The following is a 23684-nucleotide window of genomic DNA, read 5'->3' on the forward strand; positions in this document are numbered from 1 at the left end:
AAAAGACTCTTTTCTTGAATAAATCAAAGAATTATCTATTTTTATCACAAATGCATGGAATTAATTAAATCTTATTTCTAATGCAACTTGAACTTCTTGTCTAAATGCATTTCAATTAAACTATAATTGGAATCTATTTCAAGGTTAACTAAACATAATTTCTCAATTATTTTCAATTAATTTTAAATTGAACTTTTTCATCATCTCTCTTGTGAATTCTCTATAAATTCAACCTTCAGCTCTCATCCAATTTACCCCAGACATTTTTTAGAACACGCTTGGAGATTATTATTATGCTGATTTTTGCTCTGGAGTCATCGAATATATTGTGCTTTTTTAGATTATTTGCATCCATATTTAGTTTTATCCATATTTTTTGAATTTGTTATTGCTTGAATTATTCATCGATATTGCATCCATTTTAGCTTGATATCATGCTCATATAGATTAAATCCTTCATCTTGGTGTAGTCTAGTCACTGGTATTGTTTATAAAAATCTAAGAGCAATCTTATACTCACATTTTTTAGAAGGCAATTAGTCATTTTGTTATGGTTTTATTATTCATGCTTATATCTGTCTAACCATGCATTTAATGAATTAATTGAAGTGTTGTGTCCTACAGATATAGATCCTTATTCCACTTTTTCACACACACATCTCTGGCACCCACCGTGAGGCAGAAGGCTACATTTTTCGGCTTCCAAGACTAACTTTTTATTTTTGTTATTTTTAAGTTTTCTTGACTTTTCGGATTTTTGGCCATACAACCTCTATGTCATATCGTACAAAATTTCTCATAGGTCAAAATGACAAACTACAGGTATCGTACGAATTGGAATCTTGTATCGTATGAACTAGAATCCTATATTGTACAAGCTTAAATATTGTCATACGATTCTGTAATTTTCCTTGTTAAAAAGACAAAAAAAACAAATTTCATGATTTTGGTTTTCTGTTCGAATTGATTATTTGGACGATTGACACTAGTTGTTTATCTATCTATCTTAGAATTTTTCACAACCTAATTAGTTTTGGTAGAATGCTTGTCAAAGAATATGCTTGTCGCACAAAGAAAATATAAGTATTGATTCATTGTCTTTGTAGGTTGCCTGAGGAGAATCGACCAAACATCGTCTATTCTTTAAATTCATTTTAAGGCACCTAAATTACTATTTGGTTAAAGAAAAAATATGTATTTCGTGTTTTTAGAAAATTCTGAGAGGTAGGAGAGTATGCTCTTATTTCTAGACAATCATAAATCCAGACCGTTGAGGCTTTTTCTTTGTTTGAGATTTGTACATCTTTAGCAGCCTGCCCTCCCAAGGAGCTTAAAAACTCTTAAAGCCGTTACATTCAGTGTGAGGGGAACGACCTAAGTGGGAATGACTAAACGCCAAGTACTCCATCCCACTATAAAATAAACGTGATTTGATGAAAATCAAGTCAACATTAGTACTCTGGAATAGCTCTCCTTCGTACCTTTGGGTATATTAAAAACTTGGTTTTCAAGGCTGGGAGACCTCTTAATTGACTTTATACCTTGATGCGCTGAACAGGACCCCTTACTAGATCCAATTAAAATTAGAAGCTACCCAGTTCACCTTCGAAAGGGGGATAATATTTGTTCAAGAGAGATAGTAACTCTCCCAAGATACTTGTCATTTCGTGCCCCCATTAGCGTTTGGAGTCAGATAATACGTCATTGAGAATACATTGCGTGAGACTCAGCAACCTTATTCTGATTAGCTTTTGGGTGTGTACTTGAGTCTACAAGAAAAGGTTTTCTTCTCTCACCAAATTTTGTAGGGTTTGCATGTTGTGATTGGAGTTACTATTCATACTAGGTGTTTTATGTGTTTTCATCCCTTAAACTAAAATTGGAATACCAAAATTGGAGAAAATAAGAAACAAACTCAGTGATCAAAAACTTTGTCCATGTCAGAATTAGTCTATCCTAGTAAAAAATCAGTCCATCTCAAAATTGGTTATACTTAGTTGTCATACTCAACTATTGAAAAACTTAGAATTTTTGTCTCTATCCTGTTAACAATCGTATCAATTTGATCATTTATCATTCTACTCCATATCTTGTGTTGTACAAGTCTGATAATTTGTCATTTGAGCTCAATCCTTTGTCGTATGAAACCCAACAGTCTATCGTCTAAAGCTAAATCCTGTGTCGTACGATACATAATTGCACTAAATCTTTTGTCATCCTAGATATACCCATCTGTTGTATGGTACTAGGCAGTAACTCGTATGAAACAAAACTATTGTCATCTTGAAGCTATTAAATTGTCATCCGGCTTAGTAAATCCTATCGTACAAATCTCTGGTTTTGTCAGTACGAAATAGTCAAACTTGCCTAAAAACATTCTACAATGAACATAATACTGGTTATCATTATCCAAAGCATAAATAGATCAAAGACAGTGTACCTCTGCCATTTGTGTTGCATGATTTGGTCGATCATCTTTCAGCTAGTTCAATCAACTACTTATCAAACCTAAGTCACTTGGAAAATGTCTTATACAGGAAAGATCATTCTTGAAACCAGACCGGATCTTATTCACTACTCTCAAATCAGCTTAGATAAATGTCTTTTAGAGGATGGATCTTTCATGAAACCAGAATAAATCTTAGTTGCTTCTATCAAACAATATGTTAACCGAACAAGTAGCTTCGAATTTGATCTTGACTTCTGCATCACAAACAACTTGAGGTCACATTAGTCGATAAAAATGCATGTTCAAACCAGAAGCTCTTCTAAAAATTCTAACAAAAGTAAGAAGCCCATGACTACCTTGGCTCAAAAAATTCAAGTTCTCAAGAGAGAAATATATGACATTCAAGCTCAACGAAAAGATTCAATGACTCCTCTTGAGATGAAAATTCATGATATTAAGAACACTAGACTTCAAGAAATGCTAAAACAATTACATAAGATGGAATAGAAAGTAATTGAAACTCAAAAGTCAAATCTCATACAAGATCACAAGACACCTTCACCAAGACAAAAAGACATCTACTCCCTAGATATATAGTTTACACCTTTGGTATAATCTATTGAGTCATCTTTGGAAGAGCTACTTGATTATAATCTTATCATATTGCCTAAAAAGATCACATGGGGATGCAAAGTTTTTCATAATTACTATGCATATCATAGGCATAACAAACATAAGACTTCAATGTGCCTAGAATTAAAACATAATATTCAAGATCTCATTAATAATGGTGTCATTGAAATTGAAGATCCTAATGACTCACCTAAAGAAATAAAAGGAACTACCTCCAAGCATGATCAAAATGATGAACTTGTGTCTAGCAAGGCTCCGTATGTGGCCTCCATCTCTTCCATGATGCCACCATCTCCTAAGGCTTCTAAACAATAGTCCATATCATATCCCTCAAACAATGAACCTATTGATGAAACTTTTCATGTTGACCTTCAAGGTTTATCTCCTATGGAAATTCAACCTAATCTCAATCTTCATATAAGTTCCTCATATGATTTAAAAATCTCATATCCTATGCCATCATGCACTCGAATTCCAAACATTCCCACTCCGGAGAATCCCACTCAAAATGCTTTCCCGTCATGCCAAAACATAGAGACCTTCCAAGAATCCCCTATGCTTATGCTTAATCCTATCCCTTCCTTAGAAGTGGTTCCGTGCCAAGAGGATAATTTGAAGAATGAAGAAATGAGTCCTATCATGAATCAAGATCAAGACACCAAAACTCCTCAATCCGATCCAATGGATGAAAAGTATCTTACCTCTCTATAATCCCATGAGGATCCCATTATGCCTTTCCATTTCTTCCAAGATGATGCTTTTCCATGTCAAGATCAAAGTATCTCTTCATCTCCTTGTCATAATCTTCCATGTTCACCTCAAGGATCCATCATGCCTTGAAATCCCTCTCATGATCCTACAAGTCAAAATGTTTATAAATGTAAAGGGGTAGACCTTCACAAGAAAGAACCCGTCCATGTTAAAGAAATTATTACGGGTCATGTCCTCAGTGACATTCCTCAAGGTGGTGGTATCCTTACTAAACCAAAATCCAGGTACAAGCCTTCCCCTTCATCTCTTCCATCGATTTTAGGACCCTATATTTCTCCATCCCTTGTGCAAGATTAACAAAGGCATACATCTTCACGTACCTTCCATCCATCTAGAAAGACACAAAGGCTCACTGAGAAAAAGAAAGAAAAAAAAAAGATATATGGGTTCCTAAGGCACTGGTAGAAGCAATGTGTTCCAAGAAACTACAAAAGAATGGAAAATCAAAAACCATGTGGATACCTAAGCCTCTCCTTGAAGCACAACTATCTAAAGAAAAATCCAAATCCACAGCCAAGATTGTTGTTCCTCTATTCAAATCTTCCAAATCCATTTCTCCATCACCTCTTTCATCTATTTTGGAACCTTATGTCCCAAAGTCCATGATTATTCCTCCGTCCAAATCTCAAAATATGAGATCCACTTTTCCTCCATCAATCCACCATCCCTCAAGATGTGTGCCAATGGCGATACCACTGATGTTTCAATTCACTCATGCACCAAGCTTTCAATATCTGATCCATTATCCAACACCTCCTTTTCATCCTTCCATACCCCTTATCCAATCCTTTTCATAAGACTTTACTCGAGTTTCATCATAAAATCCAAAAAACTAAGGAAATCAATATTGGAGATGCTGGAAATGTACACTTCGCTGAGTCCTACTTGGAAAGACCTCTTTATGTTGTACCAATGAACAAATTACACAAAAATCCCCGACCCTATGAATAACATGCACCTTTAATGATATCATATATAAGGGTTGGGTTAGTTTGGGTTTTGCTTTTTGCATTGCATATTATTTTATAATAAGAATTGCATCACATATAGTTTTTTTTTCAAATGCATCTCATTCATAAAACTTATGCATTAGCATATAGAAATATCAATAAAACAAGGCAACTATCCAAGTTCATCATTTGTTTGCATTCAAGACAAACAAGGGTCATCTCCTTTCTTAGATATTCAGACATCAAGTCTTTGAGGTCATAAGGTTATTCATTTTTTACATTACCTTGTGACGACGCTTTACTTATGGTTGGGTAGCAATTTCACTATTTGGCACTTGTTAACCCAAAATATATCAATTGGTATATCTCAAACACATTAAAAAATCTCTAATTCATTCTAGATACCTAGTTGATCATATGACTGGTGAAAAAACTATAATTCTACTTCAGCGCCGCTGTAATTGTCACACCCAAGTAGGTTTCATTACTTACAAGTCAAGGAAAAAAAAGAAAATAAAAAATAAAAAATGCTATGCTAAATATTCATCTTGAGGAAAAAGAGCAATGATATATAACTGAAATATCATGCATACAAAGTGTGACAAAAACCTTGACTTTGGGACCATGTGAGTAACTCCATCAGGGCTATGAACTCCTACTGGAAATGGAGCAATATTCAAGAAATTACAGTCTATAACCTCGTCGGAGCTCTCAAGGCTTGCTGCCAGCGAGGCTCTATTTGGGATGCTTTTGAAGTTAGAATAATTCACGTAGATATTCATATAAGATGCTAAGGATCTTTTGTGAGCACAAGAGTGGGAATTAACTCATTTTCACTCACATGGGCAAAAGAAGATCAAAGTTTAAAGAATCTATGGGGCAATTTTCTGCGCCTCCATTTGTAAATACTAGTCACTAAGTGTGTTAATTTGGATGTTCCAAGGGACCTTAAGGATTGATTGACTGCTTATCTAAGAAATGTTTTGTACCTCCAATTCAATTGGTGTATTACGAATTGCTAAACAAAAACAACCATCCTTGTTAAAATAGGAAATGCATATTCATCATGCATATTGCATTAACATAGGTCATATCAAAAATTCATTCTCTCCACGTGTATTATGTAGGTCATCATGTCATATAGGTCTGCATACTGGGGGAATAGCTAAGAAAATCCTAATAATAATAATAATAATAATAGAAGGTTCTGAACAAACTTCTAAAAATCATAAAATGTCTTGGACAATATCCTAAAAATAAAAAACATAAAATAGAAAAACCAAAACTGAAAAAACAAAGCAAGAAAGCATAGACTATTCTTCAAATCAAATCAACATCAGACAAACTCTCAAGGTAAGAAATAAAACTTATTGCATGTCTTGTTAATCAATCTATCAAACTATATCAAACATCAACATGTCTTATACAAGGAAGGGTACAGTCGAAACCAGACAGATCGGTCTTATATGGGGTGCTTAATCTTTGAAACCAGACATTCCTATCAATTATCAAATAAAAACAATGACATCGATTAGTATGGCTATTGGATTTTATCCAGGTTCATCTTATCTCCTGTACTGAAGTGTTGCATCTATGCTTTTTCTTATACATATATTTTAGTCACTTGTGTGACATCCTGGTTCGTTGGAACCCTCATGGCTTGAAACTGATCAGTATCCTAGTCTTAGGTTAATCGACAAAGAACATTACATGTCCTAGGAAGTATCAACTAGGTCATCTTTCCATCAGTGTAGCCTGGTCGTCCACTCCAAGTCAGTCACCTATCTCCTGACTACTAAATAGTTTTATCAGTGAGTAAACAAGTAAAAAAACATAATGGAAAACAATCACTAAACATTTTGAGCTATGCATGAAAATTTTCTTTGTGTGCTATCTTTTATATTGATTTTCGATTATTATCCCTCTGAGTAACTCGAGGAAGTCTATTGTGACTAAGAGGAGAAAGGATTAGTGGCATAATTTTTTATTTTTTTTTCTACTTCTAGGAATGATCCCAATGATCTGGAAACATCTAATCAGTTGGGTGTCTCTGATAAGAGCCTTCACATCAAGGTGAAATCGCCACACATACCTTGACTCCGCTTATGTGAATGCTACAAAGAGGTCCACATCATTCCTTTGTATGTTTTGAGGGAATTTCTTTATCATGCAATTCGGGTCCCTACGAAATCTATCCAAGAATATGAACAAAAAAAGGGTCATTGCGGACAAGATAATAAATATTGCACATGAAAAGAAAGGAACTCTAATCTGCCTGTTATGTTCATTATGCTCGGTGATGAATCTTAAGCATTTTAAATCCAATGACTAGATTTAGGTTGCATTTCATTTTGCATCTCATTTTGCATCTCATTTTGCAGTTCATTATGTATTTTGTGAATTTAGAGTGATTTCGGTATGATAATAATGATCTCTTTATTTTCTAAATGAGAGCTGGAAGCATCATCATTTCTTAGCTAAGTGGTCTCTTTTTTCATCATTTCTCTAATCAAGTACTTGTGTTTTGAGATGTTAGCTGCATACATAAACATCTTATATAGATTCATACATTTCATTATTACTCATTTACATTCATCTTATTGCATAGAAACATAAAAAAAAATTCATTCTTCATTACTCATTTGCATTCATCATTTATTTGCATATGAAAAGAAACAAAAATAGAAATTCATATTCATTTGTATTACATACATCCATACTAAAAAAGAAAGACATACATATAGAATAAAGCATATAGAAAGCATCTCATAATCAAATCAACACATGTACAATGAAGTCAAATCAGATCTTGTATATATATATATATATATATATATATATATATATATATATATATATATATATATATATATATATATATATATATATATATATATATATATATATATATATCGTAGAAAGTCTAAGAGTACAAAATGATGTCAAATAACATATACAAACTCCCATTGGAGCAAGAATCATATAGGCTACAAAAACTGGGTGTGTCTGCAAAAACTATCAGAGCTACAAAAAAAGAATATCTAGCTCTCAGCTTCTCCCTCATGGCCAGGTGGAGGAGGAGGAGCATGTTGATCGGGATCCTGACGAGGTGCTTGATCTTCCTCCCACTATGCCATGTACTATGAGTAGGGGACAACCTATTGTGCTAATGGAACTGCTACACTATAATCCACAACATAGTAAGTCGACCAACTAGTTTTGTGCAAAACCTCCTACTGAAGAGTGTCTCGCTCTGCTCTCATCACCGCAACCTGACGATTGTTCTTTACTTTGACATCCACCAACTGACGATCTCGCTCTGCCCTAAGCTCTACTAGTTGTCGGTCTCGCTCTGCCAGCTGAGTCAGTGCCATTGTCAACTATGACTGGAGATCCGCTAGATATACCCTCATTGACTGTGCTGTGTTGGCCCCGTACTCTCTCGTAGGCTCTCCACCTCCATCCCCACCTCCAACTCCAAACCGCTTCTCCCGTCTCTGCCAGACTTGTCTAGGAGATTCTCGCTCCTCCTCATCTCCACCCAACCTCAAACCTACACTCCCTAGGGATCCACCCTCACCCCTCTACTATCCAACCCTAGTTGGAACCCTATTGCTACTAGCACCAGGATCTCCACCTAGCTGTCTCGGAGCCTCGGCTCTCTGTCCCTGTCCCTATCTCTGGCCTTATACCTACCCCTATGCGGGGGAATCATCCACAACCTCCTCAATACAAGGTGCTTGCTTTGCAGGATCAGTAAATCTAGGGAATGGATGCTGCTGGAACCAATCCCTGTACTAGGGAAATACCTTTGCATCTTCAATATCACCCATGTAGTCCCACCGGAGTCATTGCAATCCAGTCAACTTCTGCATACTTAAGGCATAAGATAACCTCGGTGCCCATCCCCACCTCTCTTCATCAGCATATCTCATGTATGATATGAACTCCAGTGAGATCCCCTAAGGCCTACCATACTGCCTCATCACCTGAGATACCACAAATCGCTCCACCATAGTCTACAATCTACCAATGAGTGGGCACGTAACAAATAGGTCTCTGCATAAGATCCTCCAGTCATACCATGGCTCTAAGCCCCTGTAAGGTCTCCATACCATGGCTATCAAATAATCTAGTTGTCATCTCCAAAAATTAGTATTGCCCAGATGGGGCTGAATAACATATCCAAAATACCTATACATAATAGGCTGAACAGGCTCTCTATCATCATCTACAATCGGCCTACATACTGGGAGGTGCTCCCAAGCCCATACTTGTAATATCAAAACTCCTGTAGCCATACTCTTCCCCTCCCGGAAGATGATCTCATGCATCTCACGATACATGTGTGCTAATATACAAGAGCCCCAGCCTAGTCTCTAAGGGGTCTCAACAAGTCTCTCTAGCATCCTGCCCCATCCATAAAGGAATAACTATTGTCTCCTATCGGGCATCAAAAAGCAGCTGATAAAACCTGCTAGGACACAAGCTGGAGGAAACTCCTTATTGTACCTACTCATCATAATGTCCCAATTGATAGAACGTGTCAAGATATCTGGATCCCTGAATACACATCTAACAACTTGTAATCTAGGAAGATGTGCTGCATCATAATCTACCATACCCCCAACAAAAGGGATAGGGAGAATCCTGTAAACATCTTCAGGAGTGATGGCCATCTCCCCAACTGGCAAGTGGAAGGTGTTATGCTCAGAATGAAATCTCTCAACTAACGTTGTAAGCATTCCATGAATCACACGGATATCTGGTAAACCAAGAAGGTGGGTGAAACCACACAAATCAATATGTGTCTGCTCAACATCTGAAAATTGCTGAACAAATGTCATAGTGGGTGGATATATGCATCTGAAAAGAACATGAGGCAATTGAACCTACAAAAATCAAACAACTAAGTATCATAAAATGTTCCAAATAAGCCTACAAGAGAAGTAAAACGTCAAGCAAATACAACTACATCAATTGTAAAATCAAAATTTCAAGTTTCGACCTTAAAAAATGCTCACTGTTTTCCAAATAACAAAACATAAAAGGGAAGAAACTCATACGAGTTAGGATTAGGCTTTGTACAAGAAAAAATTCCCATAGGAAACAAGAATAGACTTCATACGACAAAATGGTCTCTTCTGAATGTTGTCGAACGATAGAAGGGTGGGTGTCGCATGACAATACTAATGACCCTAAAAGACAAAACAAAATTTAACAGTTTGTCGTATGATACAGGATCCTGTCTCGCATGACAAAATGTGAAAACCCGACTTCAACATGTCAAAAACTTGAAAAATCAACAAAAAAATTCAAAATTGAGAACATAAAGATGCTTAAGATCGATCACTTACCATTGGCTCATAGTTCCGAGGTTGATTATGTCATCTCTGGTGCTTGAATCAATGCTCATGAGTGGGAACCACCATTTTTCTTTGCAAAAGGTTTTTTTTTTAATTTTCAAACTTGGAAGGTTAAAATGAATTGAAAATGACACTTTTACCCCATATATAGCCAAAACCCTAATTTTTCAACTTACTCCGATGGACATGAAAATTGTACCCTTAGCTAATTTGCCCGTTCTGATTGTATTTTCGGGATCAAAATCAAAATTCAAGATCATTTTGCTAGTCAATTTCACAAAATTTGGACTACTTAGCACTTTTCATCAAATGCTCATTTTTTCTTCAAATTATGCTCAATTTCTCATGAATCAACACTAAATCTCAATTGAATTTTACAAATCACATTTGCACTCAATTTCTTATCAATCAATGCCAAATTTTCAAATATTCCTCAGAATCATTTGTGCTCAAATAATGTATCATCACCAAAAAATTGCCAATAATCATGTAGCCTTGCTATCTTTCGATTTTGCTCCCGAGGGGGCATACTCGTGACCTTATGACCACACAACTTCAAAGTCAAGAATAGTTTTTAAATCATCATCAAAAGTAGAGCAAAAATCTTTTCAACTAAAGAAAATCAATCAAATCCTTATTGGTAAGGGGTATCTCACCTTTATCGCTTCACATCAAGTTGAGATCTCTTTATCATCTGAATCGAATCAATCGCTACAAGAATATTAGTTTCATTGCTTTTCATCAAGCTGATATTTGTCTTTATCTGAATCAATCTCTTAACGTTAATCAGTTTCATCGCTTTTCATCAAGCTGGTTATTCATTTAAACTCAATCAAAAATTTAAAGAGTATCTTCGATCACACACTCAATCTAAGCAGGTGTTTGGTTTCATCGCATTGAATCAAGCTGGATAGTTTATCTTCTCTCATCGTATCTTGATCCATCAAGTTCAAGATTGATTTCATCTTCGCTCACTGTGTCTAGTTCAATCAAGTTCTAGAGCAGTAAGATCCGCTTCTTTATCAATCAAGTTCAAGTTTGGTATCTTTTCTCTCTATCATTCCCAGTTCAATCAAGTTCAAGATCGGTTTCGCTTTAATCAAACTACGTTCAGCTTCATCACTTGAAATCAAGCTAAACACCTTTCTCTTTATCTGGTTCATGATAAATCAAGTTCAGAACTAGTATCTCGTATATATCATATATTCTTTGAACCAACGCACTGCTCACACATTAATTCAAAAAGGGGCAAACGTAATACCCTAAAAATGGTCATCTAAACCATGGGCCCCTAATCTCGACAACATCACCAAGGTCCTAACCAAAGGCAATTAAATCAACTTTGAGCACATTATTCATTCTTTAATCATCAAATATTACATGGCAAGTCAATTACTCAATATTAATTAAATATTTATTTAATTAATTGAATCATTCCAAAAATATCATTTTGATCAAAAATCTTGTTTAATTTATTAAATATCCTAGCATATTTAATTAATAAATAAATTTGCCATTTAATCATGGAAAAAAGAATTAATTAATTACAAAAGAGAAATTAATTACGAAGCAAGAGTTGAATTGAAAATAAAACAAAAAGAATTTAATTGAGAGATAAATCAAACTTCAGATATTATTTCTTTTCCTAAATTTAGAACTTGAAATTATAAAAAGAAGTTAATTGAATTATTGATTATTCTCTAAAATTAGAACTCAAACCTTTTGAGAAAAATAAGTTCAGTTGCATTGAAAAGACTCTTTTCTTGAATAAATCAAAGAATTATCTATTGTTATCACAAATGCGTGGAATTAATTAAATCTTATTTGTAATGCAACTTGAACGTCTTATCTAAATGCATTTCAATTAAACTATAATTGGAATCTATCTTAAGGTTAACTGAACATGATTTCTCAATTATTTTCAATTAATCCTAAACTAATATTTTTCATCATCTCTCTTGTGAATTCTCTATAAATTCAGCCTTCAGCTCTCATCCAATTTACCCTTGAGATTTTTGAGAACACGCTTGGAGATTATTATTATGCTGATTTTTGCTCTGGAGTCATTTAATATATTGTGGCTTTTTTAGATTATTTGCATCTATATTTAGGTTTATTCATATTGCTTGAATTATTCATCCACCTTGCATCCATTTTAGCTTAATGTCATGCTCATATAGATTAAATCCTTCGTCTTGGTGTAGTCTAGTCACTGGTATTGCTTATAAAAATTTGAGAGCAATCTTATAGTCGCTTTCTTATGGTTTTATTATTCATGCTTATATCTATCTAACCATACATGTAATAACTTAATGGAAGTGTGTTGTCCTGGAGGTGGATCATGTAGTCTCAACTAATGTTACTAGATGGTCTTTTTCCTTTAGTTTGGGTTCAACTATTTAAACATAGCTGGTTATTTTCTATTGTGATTGTTTTAGCTATTGTTGTTAGGTAGTCATGTTCCTTAAATTGTTTTTTTGTGCCACCAAAACCAATTTTGTTGGAGATCTTTGTGGTTTCCTTCCTTGTTTGAGAATGTCTCTATGCAAGGTGGTCCTACTGGTACAAGGTTTTAGAATGCCTTTCAAATCCTGATGTTAGTTTTCTATCTCCTTAGCTAGTTGGAGTTTTATTTTGAGAATGGAAGCTTGTTGAGGATTTAAAACCCTTCTTCTCACAAGTTGGGTTATCCACTCAAAAGCCCTACTTTTAAAAATGGGTGCTCCATTTTTTATGTATGTTGGTCTCGTTGCTTGTGAGTTCCTCTAGTTTTTGGTAATGGTACAGGTCCTCTCCGACTTTTATTAATCAAAACATAAATTGTTAGTGATCTTGTAATATTTATTTAAGTCAAAAATATGATCATGTCATGGTAAATTGTTATGCAGTATTCTATAAATTAAAATGGTGTCATATTTTATTATAAACATAATGCTAATACAAAAGAAAACTTTACATAATGTTAGAGAAAATACTTACATTGTAACGAAAGATGGTTAAAGGGAAGTATATTGTTATATTAGAGTCTATTTGGTGGGTGGTAGAAACTACATAGGTTAATTGAATGCCAAAAATATTATATTGGTATTAATTAATAGAGTATGTTGTAATGCAAGGTAAGGGGATAAGTTATATTCAGAAGTTTTAAAATATCTAACTAAATATAATGACATAATATTAACTAATATAGTAGATGCATTACTACTTCTAAGTCTATAAATTGTTGCAAGAGTGAAGTAAAAGTAAACAAAAAGGTTTTTTAATATTTGACAAAACTAGAGATTTGAAATAGAACGTTAACATCTATTATTCCATTATCGAAAAATATATTTTTTTGGTTAGATATTGTAGTTAGAAGTGCTTTGATGAAAATGCTTGTTGAATGTAAAAGTATATACAACACATGAATTGTTTTGATGAATTGTTTTGTAAAATGTCTCAAATATATGTAACCCATGAACTATAATGACGATAATAAATTGAAATTATAATACGTTACTGCTTCACGGTCACGAAACCTAATTTTTTAGGTGTTGAACAATCATTAGATTTGATGTGAATGCATTTTTTCTAAGTATTTTACAATATAGTCCAACCACAGTATACTACAACCGTTATAAGTTGTTGGGCCACGCTATTTTAAGGCCCCTTGACAAATAAGTAACCAGTGCCAAATAGGCGGGGCCACCATCAAAAAGGAGTTTCACTAGATATTTCTCCCATGATGTGTAACGCATTTAGATATTAACGCTAAAAGTTATATCATATTGTGTGGTATCGCCGTATATCTAAGTACCCCCAAAAGAATGTTTAAATCGGTTGAATCTAGCAATAAATAAACAAAATTAGGTGGTAAACACGAAGGAGAGTTGTTGGTGTCCCATCTATATAAAGTATTTAGTAATTGGGTTGAATACACTAACATTAATTAACTTTGCTCAGAATAGATCTGCAGTTACTTGCTTCAATGGCGAAGGCTATGTATGTGTTTCTTCTGTTTCCATTGCTCACTGCTCCTTTTGCTTTTTCTTATACTTCTGGTAATTTATCCTCTTCCTCGATATTAGTAAATTAATTCATGGTTTTATTTGGTTATATTCTCAACTCCTTACTGGTTTGTAAAACAAGTGTTAAAAGTAGTTGAACGGTTGATATTGTAAACAACAAGGTACTAACTGATTTGTAATGTGGTGATAGAAGAGTCTCGTGTGGATGATGATTACGGCCACCCGGGGTACTGTAACAGCATGAGCGGTGGATTTCATGGGGTATGCATGGACTGGAGGGAGGGTGAGTGCAACTCTGTTTCTAAAAATGTTGATCATCAAGAAATTGGAGAGTGCTGGGCATATTTCTGTCTATGCTTTCATCACTGCTAGAATACATACAAATCTCTGCTAGAACGCAGACAAATCTCCTCATTAATGTAAAACTTATTCCGCTCAGTTTACGTTCTTCTTCTCACCGTCAGAACGCAGACAAATGGCTGGCCTTATAGCACTTAGATTTGCAGGATTCTCCATTTCCAAATAATAATTTAGGTTTCTAGAATAAATCTTGTAATTTCCTTCTTCGTATGAACTAAGAAGGTCATAGGTTTGAGTTTCAATTAAATCTTGGTGTTTCCTCGTTGCAATATACATAGCTTTCCTAATTAATTAAATAATTAGATCAAAGTTAAAACTTTCAGTCTATGATTAATTTAAAACTTAGAAAAGAATAAAATGGGAAAGTAGTTTAGCTTCTTTTCCTGTCCCAATAAAATGGGAAACATTGAAAAACCATTATATCTCAATTTAGATGTCAACGCTTTAAAATAATTTCATATTATATCTATCTACTCTAAAACAAAGTTGAAATTGGAATAACAGGAATTGCGCGGAACACACAAAGGAATTGCGCAAATTTTTTACTTCCATGATTTTTTAAATTTTTGTATATCATTATATGACAGATGTGGAAATTTGTCTGTTGACTTTTATGAATTTTTTAATTTTTGTATATCATTATATGACGGATGTGGACAAATTTGTCTGTTGACTTCCATGATTAATTTGTTATTTTCATAAATTTGTTATAATCAAATGGGTATTGCCTTAAATCATCGATATTTTCAACCCCAAATGTAATTAGTGATCAACAATACTTAATAGCCAAGATCAAAATTGGTACTAATATATGTAAAACAGCAACCGACATTAAGTATTGTACAATTTAAGGCCTCCTGTGCTAAAAAGGGAAAAAAAGTCTCCATCCAATCTCCATCTCCTCCAAGGGAAATCTGGGTGTAAAATTGATCAGATAATTCAAGCCTCTGTTTGGTACTTTCTCTCTCACACACACATGAACCAGATGCCTCATAAATAACTAGGACAAGTAAAATTTAAACAATTGTTTACTCATTTTTATTTTGATTAATATCGAAATTATAGTATGCTGACTGCTTTACAACACTTACTGTTTCAATAAAAGTAATTGAATAAAAGCTTTAGTGGCAGATATGATTTAATAAAAAAAGTTTTAATGAGTGATGTAGTTATTATTTTTAAGAAAATATGAATGGAAAATATACATTTGTATTAACCAGGACCTGATGGCAAGCCGTCATTTCGCCTGTTACTGTTTACATTTTACAGCTTTAGATTTGCATGGCTAAACTTCCACTTCAAGGTATTATATTTCTGGTAAACCAATTAGTCTTTAAGCAAGGCTGGTCTGAATTCATGGGAGAAGCTAATGAAGAAAGCCCTTGTTCTGCAGGCTGGCAACTGTATCAGCCAGACATTCTTTCATTGGTGTAAATGAAAGCCCAAGTTTTCTCATCTTCTCATTAGAGAATCTGTAAGCCTGTTTCCTTGGATTTTTTTGTCAGAACACCTGCAGAGATAGTGAGAAGAATCATTAGTTGAAGTGATTGATAACGAGACAAAGAATCCGTTGAAAAGTATGTTAAAAAAATCGAGATAAATGTTTATTGAGTACATTTGAGGAAGAGGATATTGGGGAAACAATTGGGCGAAGAGATCCACCAATTCTCCACGGTGCATGTTAGCTTCTGCACAGTGCACATAGATAACGCCCACAAACCGAAGGTGTCTCATACACTAATATGCGAGCTTCTGCTACATCTCTCACATCCACATATGCCTGGGTTAAGTTTGCATATGTTTTGGCTGAACCTGCACATTATGTTATTGGTTTAATCTACATGTTCTAGATAAGAATCTAACAATTCAATGACAATTTTAAGTGATGTATATTGTAAATCTTTCTTGTTTTAAAGGATGAATGGTAATGAAATACGTTATAGTTTCTGCATACCTGTTAGATATTTCATAATATGAGCAGTACTGGCGTTCATGGAGGGCTGCAGCAAAGGACCTAAAACCAAAGATGGGTTCACTACCACCATATCCAAATTCCTTTCCTCTGCCCGCTTCCATGCAGCTTTTTCTGCCACTGTTTTGGCATAGCAGTACCAGTTCAGCATCATTAAATCTGTTAATGATTTGTCTAATAAATTCCCATGAATTAGTATGTTCTTGAAACAATAGCTTTTTAAGTCTACTAATAATGATTAAAGAATACCTTTGTTTGAACGCAGTAATCCAAATCACTCCAGCAGTTTTCATCAACCACAAAGTGTGGATCTCTGTTGGGATCCATGTAAACCGTGCCCACTAAAGAGGTCATGACTAGGCGCTTTACTCCCCCATTCTGTGCAAGCATCTAACACATTTGCAGTTCCTTTCACAGCTGGTTCTATCAATTGTTCTTGCACAAACGATCGCCATTAGAGCAAGCTTCACAAGGATTATGAATCCTTTTTTCTGAGACAAAACACTTATTTTATAAATCTATAACTTACAGGGTCATCTGTGAGAAGACAGGCCATGTGAAACACCCCATCACATCCTCTAATAACTTCAATCATGCTTTGATAATCAAGAATATCAGCCTTGACAAGGTGAAGCCTTTCTTTGCCTCCTTCCAGGGCTCTCAGATGCTCATACTTTCCATCATCTCTACACATTAACTGTTATCAGATAAATAATAAATATGAATTAGTGATACATTTAGAGATGTCATTACTATACATACTGACCAGGATTACGTACAGCTGCTTTAACAACGTGTGGGACATAGGGAGCACGCGGGCATCCACAGCCATATATCCACCATAGCGGCAAACATTTCACCAGGCGTTAGATGGGGAACCGCTGCCACCCGTAAGCCCACGTGTTTCCCCAGTTTTGTTCCACGAGCTACATCTTTTCCAGCCAACACAATATTTCCCCGGTGCGAAGACTACCGGCAAAAGGAAGCTTGAGACAATTTGCCGTCATTATTAAGCGATACCGTAAAAATGGAATACGTACCGATAAACTCCCCCAAACCGACGTGAGACAATTTCGGTGGAGGTGCAACCCCACAGGGAATTGCCTATCGACAAATTAATAATATTTATCCTCCATTCCTCCTCTTTAATATTAGTAGATTAATTCATAGTTTTATATTCTCGACTATTCTCCAATTTGTAATACAATCTGAGTCCGATGACTAATGTAGCAGCAAGAGCGGTGGGTTTCATGGGGTATGCTTGGATGAGTGCAACTCTGTATGTCAAAATGTAGACCATCAAGAATTGGATCTTGGAGATGACAACAAATTAACATAGCAATAATATTTTTAAGAACAAAATGACGTTGAATTAATATAGTAACTTATCATTTAATTCATTATCACAAATGCAATGCAGAAGGTATCATTACCTAAGCCTATGTCTTCTTGTGGGTTTCCTAATGTCACCACTTATGCAACGAATATAATCAAAGTCTACCTACCTATCATAATGATCACCTCATTTGATCGGGAAATTCAATGTCGTATCGGCCTACTCCAAAAATGTAATAACCCACTCTACTTAATCCAAAAAATACTCAACTAATTGTTTTAAAATTTATTTATTTACTTATTCTTAATCATTCTTAATTGTGTTTGATTCAATCACATACCCAGGTACATCTATCCAAACAGGATAGGCATCGATCCAACCAGGATGAGCATCTAACCATACTGGTTAGGCATCTATCCATACGAGACTAGGCATCTAACCATACAAGTTAAACATCTAACCATACGGGTTAGGCATCTATCCATACAAGACAGGAGGTTTCATCTATCCAATCCGGGATAGGCGTATGCCTAAATGGGGTAGGCATCTATTCATAAGAATAGGATATGCTCTAGCTAGAGACTTTAGACTCATCGGGACCATCTGGGTCCTGAGCCACTCTCTAAGGACTACACTTCCCTACTAGGAGTGCATTGAGGTCGCCGTCCTTAGGAGTACTAAAATAATTACATAAACAAGGTTGAGTTCCGCTTCTCGGCTTAAAGCCTTGAGAAGTTAAGCGAATCCATACGTGATTCCTTCCGAGAATGCATTGAATTAATTTTAACCTTTCAATTAGTATTTACACCATTTGATTAAAAGACTAAGGAGCTTCAAGAACCAACTACTCACCCATTACCAAAACCTAATACCCATCCCCGAATGCCTGAGTACAAGGAACAACTCCATCCCTAGACTGCCTGCATACCCATTTCGGCATGGGATCAAAGCGTAAAATATGTAGTTCTGGTTTCTAACTATGGTTAAATGTAAACTGTTTGGTGGGTACACAACCCTTTCTAGGCTCAATGTCCTGGATAGTTTTTTTGTGGTTGCTACCCACGATGGTAGCTCTATAGCCAAAAGGCTCAAGGTGGCCTCATGCTTGTGGCCTAAAAACAACTAGGTCCTAATTCCTATTAAATACTTCACCGTTAATTGTTATCACCCATTGAATTTCCATCAAGAAATATAAATTTTTAAAATAATTACACAATCAAACCCTAAAGGGGTTTTCTATGGTTTAACTGAGCAAATTTAAATTCATTCAAATTTATCTTTTTAGATTATCGATCGAAGGGGGATTACCTGCCCCTTGGATTTTAACTTCCAAATGACGCTTATTTCTCCTTGATAGTTTATAGGGACAATTCCACAAACATTGTTGTTGCAGCTTTATTAGGTGTTAAGTGTAGTAGTTCAACATGACGACATTACCAGCAAGCGTGACCCAAAGGCACCATAGATACTGAACGCTGCTAAGGTTTTTGGTTTCAACTCCTCTTGTTTAGTTATCTAACTACGAAATATGAAACTTACTCTACTATATGAAAAAGGATCTATTCACTTGAATGCTTCTAACCTAAAGCATATCACTTCTCTGGTAGGTACTATGCAATTAATACCTTAATAATAATTCATTCACTTGAAAAATAATAATGTCCGATTGAAATGAAAACTATTGCATTAAATCAAATTTAAATTAAAGTACTATAATAATAACTCAAATTACATAGAAAAAAGTACTATTTTCTTGATAATTGAAAACTATAATAGTAACTCAAATTACATAGTAAAACTATGATACTACACCAACTACTTGAGGACAATAATATTTTCTTAAGCAATCAATCTATCATAATAAGTCAGATTACCTTACAATAATATTTGTTTTTAAAAGAATATGTATTTAATAATTAAATTTTAAAACCTAAATACAAATTAATTTTAGGACACAAATTGTGAAACTTGTAAATGAATCTCATACAAAATTATTCTAACTGCCCATAGGATAAATTTTTTTTGGAAGAAAAACAATGTAATAATAAAAATAATTGCTAGCACAATCTACCTAGTTTGCAACAAATTCAAATACTTGGAAAAAAATGAAACTATGCAATTCACTATTTTAAAATGAATTATCTACACTAGAATAAAGTCACTATTTACTTACTATATATATTTGAAGGGTACTTCTTCCTCTTTTGAAAACAATCCTATTGAAATGAAAATGATCTAATTACTTTTGAAAGATAAAACTCTATAAAACATATTTCTTCAAGTACAATTAAAAGCTAATTAAACATAGTGAACATAATAAACATTTTATATATACATAATAACATTTTAAATTAGAAGAGACTAACAATTATATAGATAGTTACTATTCAAAGATTAACCATCATATTTATTCAAAGAGATTAACCATCTAATGCATTTCTTTATTTACTAAAAGGTAAATCATTATTTAAAAAACAAAGAAAGTTGATTTAAATATTTTACTTTTTAAGCAACTAAAAGCATTTCTTTATTTACTAAAAGTAAATCATTAAAAAACTGGAAAGTTGATTTAAATATTTTACTTTTTAAGCAACTAAAAGTATCTTTCATTTCTTTATTTACTAAAAAGTAAATCATTATTTAAAAGGGAGAAAGTTGATTTAAATATTTTACTTTGCAAGCAACTAAAAGTATTTTTGAAAGGTAAAAAGTTTAAAGACTTCTTATTTATGCTATGTAACATATTTTAAGCATACTAACAAAAAGCTCTCAACCCCTGAGTTATAAAATCTAAAGGCCTTACCATTCCACCATGGCTATTATTAATATCTCGACACCTTATATTAATGCACAACCACACATTTGACAGCACAACCACACATTTGATAGAGGCGAGTTTTTCATTAATTATATATATATATATATATATATATATATATATATATATATATATATATATATATGTATATATATATATATCTGTATATATATATGTATGTATATATATATGTATGTGTATATATATATATGTATGTGTATATATATATATATATATATATATATATGATCTTCATGAAATTACTTAACTGGTCCGAGAATACAAATTGGCTTCCACTCATGTTAAAATAGTTATGATTATTATGTGAAGTGAAAGCATTGTTTCTGAGGTTATTTTATTTTGCAGCAAAGAAGTATAAATCTGTACTTGCAAGAAATTTTGATAAAATATAATCTTTAAATGTTTACAACTACTTACTTTCCTAGATAGTAAATAACTAACCAGATTGCTATGACCCAATCTTTGCCTCTATTGTGGTTGCCTAAAATCACCTATTGATTACTCAACTACCCACTTTCCAAACAATACGATTTGTATTCAGATCTAGCGAGGAAGCACTAAATTTTAACATTATATACCTAAGTGGAAGTTGTTACAAAATTCATCTGTTCGTAGTGATCTCAATTCGTATTCCACCTGAAAATAAAAGAAAAGTATACCTATTGCATCTTAAATAAATAATCTATGTGGGATAGAGAGCAATAAGAAGTAAAACAGAATAATCTAAAAGGTATATATTTTTTTATGAGGCTATATGATAGTTTTGGGAGTCAATTTCTGTCTGGAAGCCATAATTTGACCAACTGTTTATTCTTGCTAACAATGCAATAATTTATGTACATATATCTAGAATTAAGAGGATAGAAGATGATAAACTGATGGGTATAGATATTATGAACTCAGAAGGGCTTTTATATTACAATTCCTATCAGAACTTCAGGATTTGAAACAACTCCAATGAAGATTAGAACACAGATACATAACGAGCTATCAATTGGGACAGATGGATAAACTAGCCGACTAAGATTGTTGTAATAAAATCCTTCTGATCTGAGCCTAACAATTTAAAAAAAAAACATATGTGCATTGATAGACTAAGATAATCTAAAGTTTTTTAAAAAATATGGGTAATGACAATATAACAATTTCCACAATACTTCATCTAGTTATTTGTTGTTGAAATATTGATAGAGAATTCAGAAGAAAAAAGAGGAACCTGGAGGTGTACTACAGTGATACACAGGTGTAGAACTAGCTAGATGTATGAATTCCTCCCTGTACATTTTTTTTTTTTTAGAGCTCCCATGATTACTTTGTCTTTTTTTTTCCTGTTGTATGAATTCTTCCCCCTTTATAATTTTTGTTCCCTCCAACCTCTCATGCAACATGGCACAATTTCCTTTGATTGAGCAATTGCATGAGTGCCAAGTTGAGTCCAACAAGGCTCCATTATTGCTAATATTTAATTCTCCATTCCAGCATGAATATATGGTAGTTTTCCTTAATTTATACTTTTATACAAATTTCCAGTTGTTTCATTTCCACTAGCGTGAACAGTTAGGATATCATTTAAACTCCTCGTATATTCATGTAAGATCACATGTAAAGAGCTTGTTTCCTAGTGGAGTATCAATAAAATAAAAATCTAATATCAAAATGATAAATCAATATTTATTGAGACCCTCCAAATTATGCAAGTATCATATCAAGAAAAATCATAAATGGTAATTTAATAAAGAAAAAGATATTTTATTATTAATATTTTATTTTATTTATTTTTGGACAAATTTGTATAAAACTTTTATAACTTTGCAAGGAATCAAACAAAATTAGTCACTCATAATATGCATGCTTTGCTATCAACTAAGTATGTTTATGTGTGCAAATCCTATCTTAACTATCGCTGCCATTAAGCTAGGAGGCCTCTACCTCAGTCACATGTTCGTCTTCAACAAGCTGCACAACCCATGACTCACGAAAACACCATATAGTTAGCAAACATAATACACCATTAATTCAATTGTAAAAATCATTACATTTCAATCTCAATTTAAAACATAGTATTTCCATTCATCCATTGATAAAATTGGAAATGCCAAAATATATCAAGTTCTTCCAGATAAATCAAGGTCCGATTATATAATTATTCTAAATATTATCCATGTCTAATTATTTAATAAAGTCTATGAAAAATCTGGTTATGACAAAAAAGTTAAATAGTTTTCAGGTAGTCAGGTATAAAATGACGTTTGCCTCTCTCATTTGAAATGTAATCCTCCAAACCATCTAAATTACACTATAGAAAATTCAAGCGAGCAAGGAATTAGTCATTCATCATGCATTGGAGAAGAAGTGAATTCAAGTTTATACATTCAACATGGCATCTATGATCAACTTCGTATGAAGACATTCTACAAGACATCCAAAAACTCTTGTATGAGGATCAAACAAACCTTCATCAAGGTATACATTTTTATGACAAGAATTTTATTTTAGATCAAGCCTATCCCTCAAGAGGAAATCATTTTGTGGTAATTTATATTTTAATTACGACTTTAATTTCAATGTTAATTCCTAAACTAGGATTCAACCTAAGAAAATCGCTATCCACGACATCTTTCCCTCTCTTTCCATGTGCATGAAATAGGCTTAGGAGCTATACTCGGGTATTCTAGCAAAGTTAATGGAGACAAATAGGTTCAAATTCTAATGGAGCAAATTTCGAAGGACCAACAAAATTTTGTACTACTTGGTCCAAAACAAAAAGGCCAAACTTCTAGTAACAAGTTCTATGTATCTTCTTTTGCTAATATCTTAGTTTGTGGCTCCGTGGGATATCTGAATTAGTCTACTTTTGAGAATATACTTCAATTATTTATTTTTTTACCCTAATTTCACAACTACCTTCCAATTTCAATTAAGAAAGAGGTAACAGACAAATAACTAGTGATTCTAATTTGAATTTCATTCCTTTCCTTATTTTGATTGTTGCTAGATCTAT

General features: G+C 33.6%; 1 pseudogene; it reads right to left on the reverse strand.

Moving 5' to 3' along the window:
• Positions 1-15902: 15902 nt before the first annotated feature.
• On the reverse strand, positions 15903-17515 carry LOC131037177 (cinnamoyl-CoA reductase 1-like; annotated as a pseudogene).
• Between the last annotated feature and the right edge of the window lie 6169 nt (positions 17516-23684).

The sequence above is a fragment of the Cryptomeria japonica genome, chromosome 9 (assembly GCF_030272615.1).
Source record: "Cryptomeria japonica chromosome 9, Sugi_1.0, whole genome shotgun sequence".
Lineage (NCBI taxonomy): Eukaryota > Viridiplantae > Streptophyta > Pinopsida > Cupressales > Cupressaceae > Cryptomeria > Cryptomeria japonica.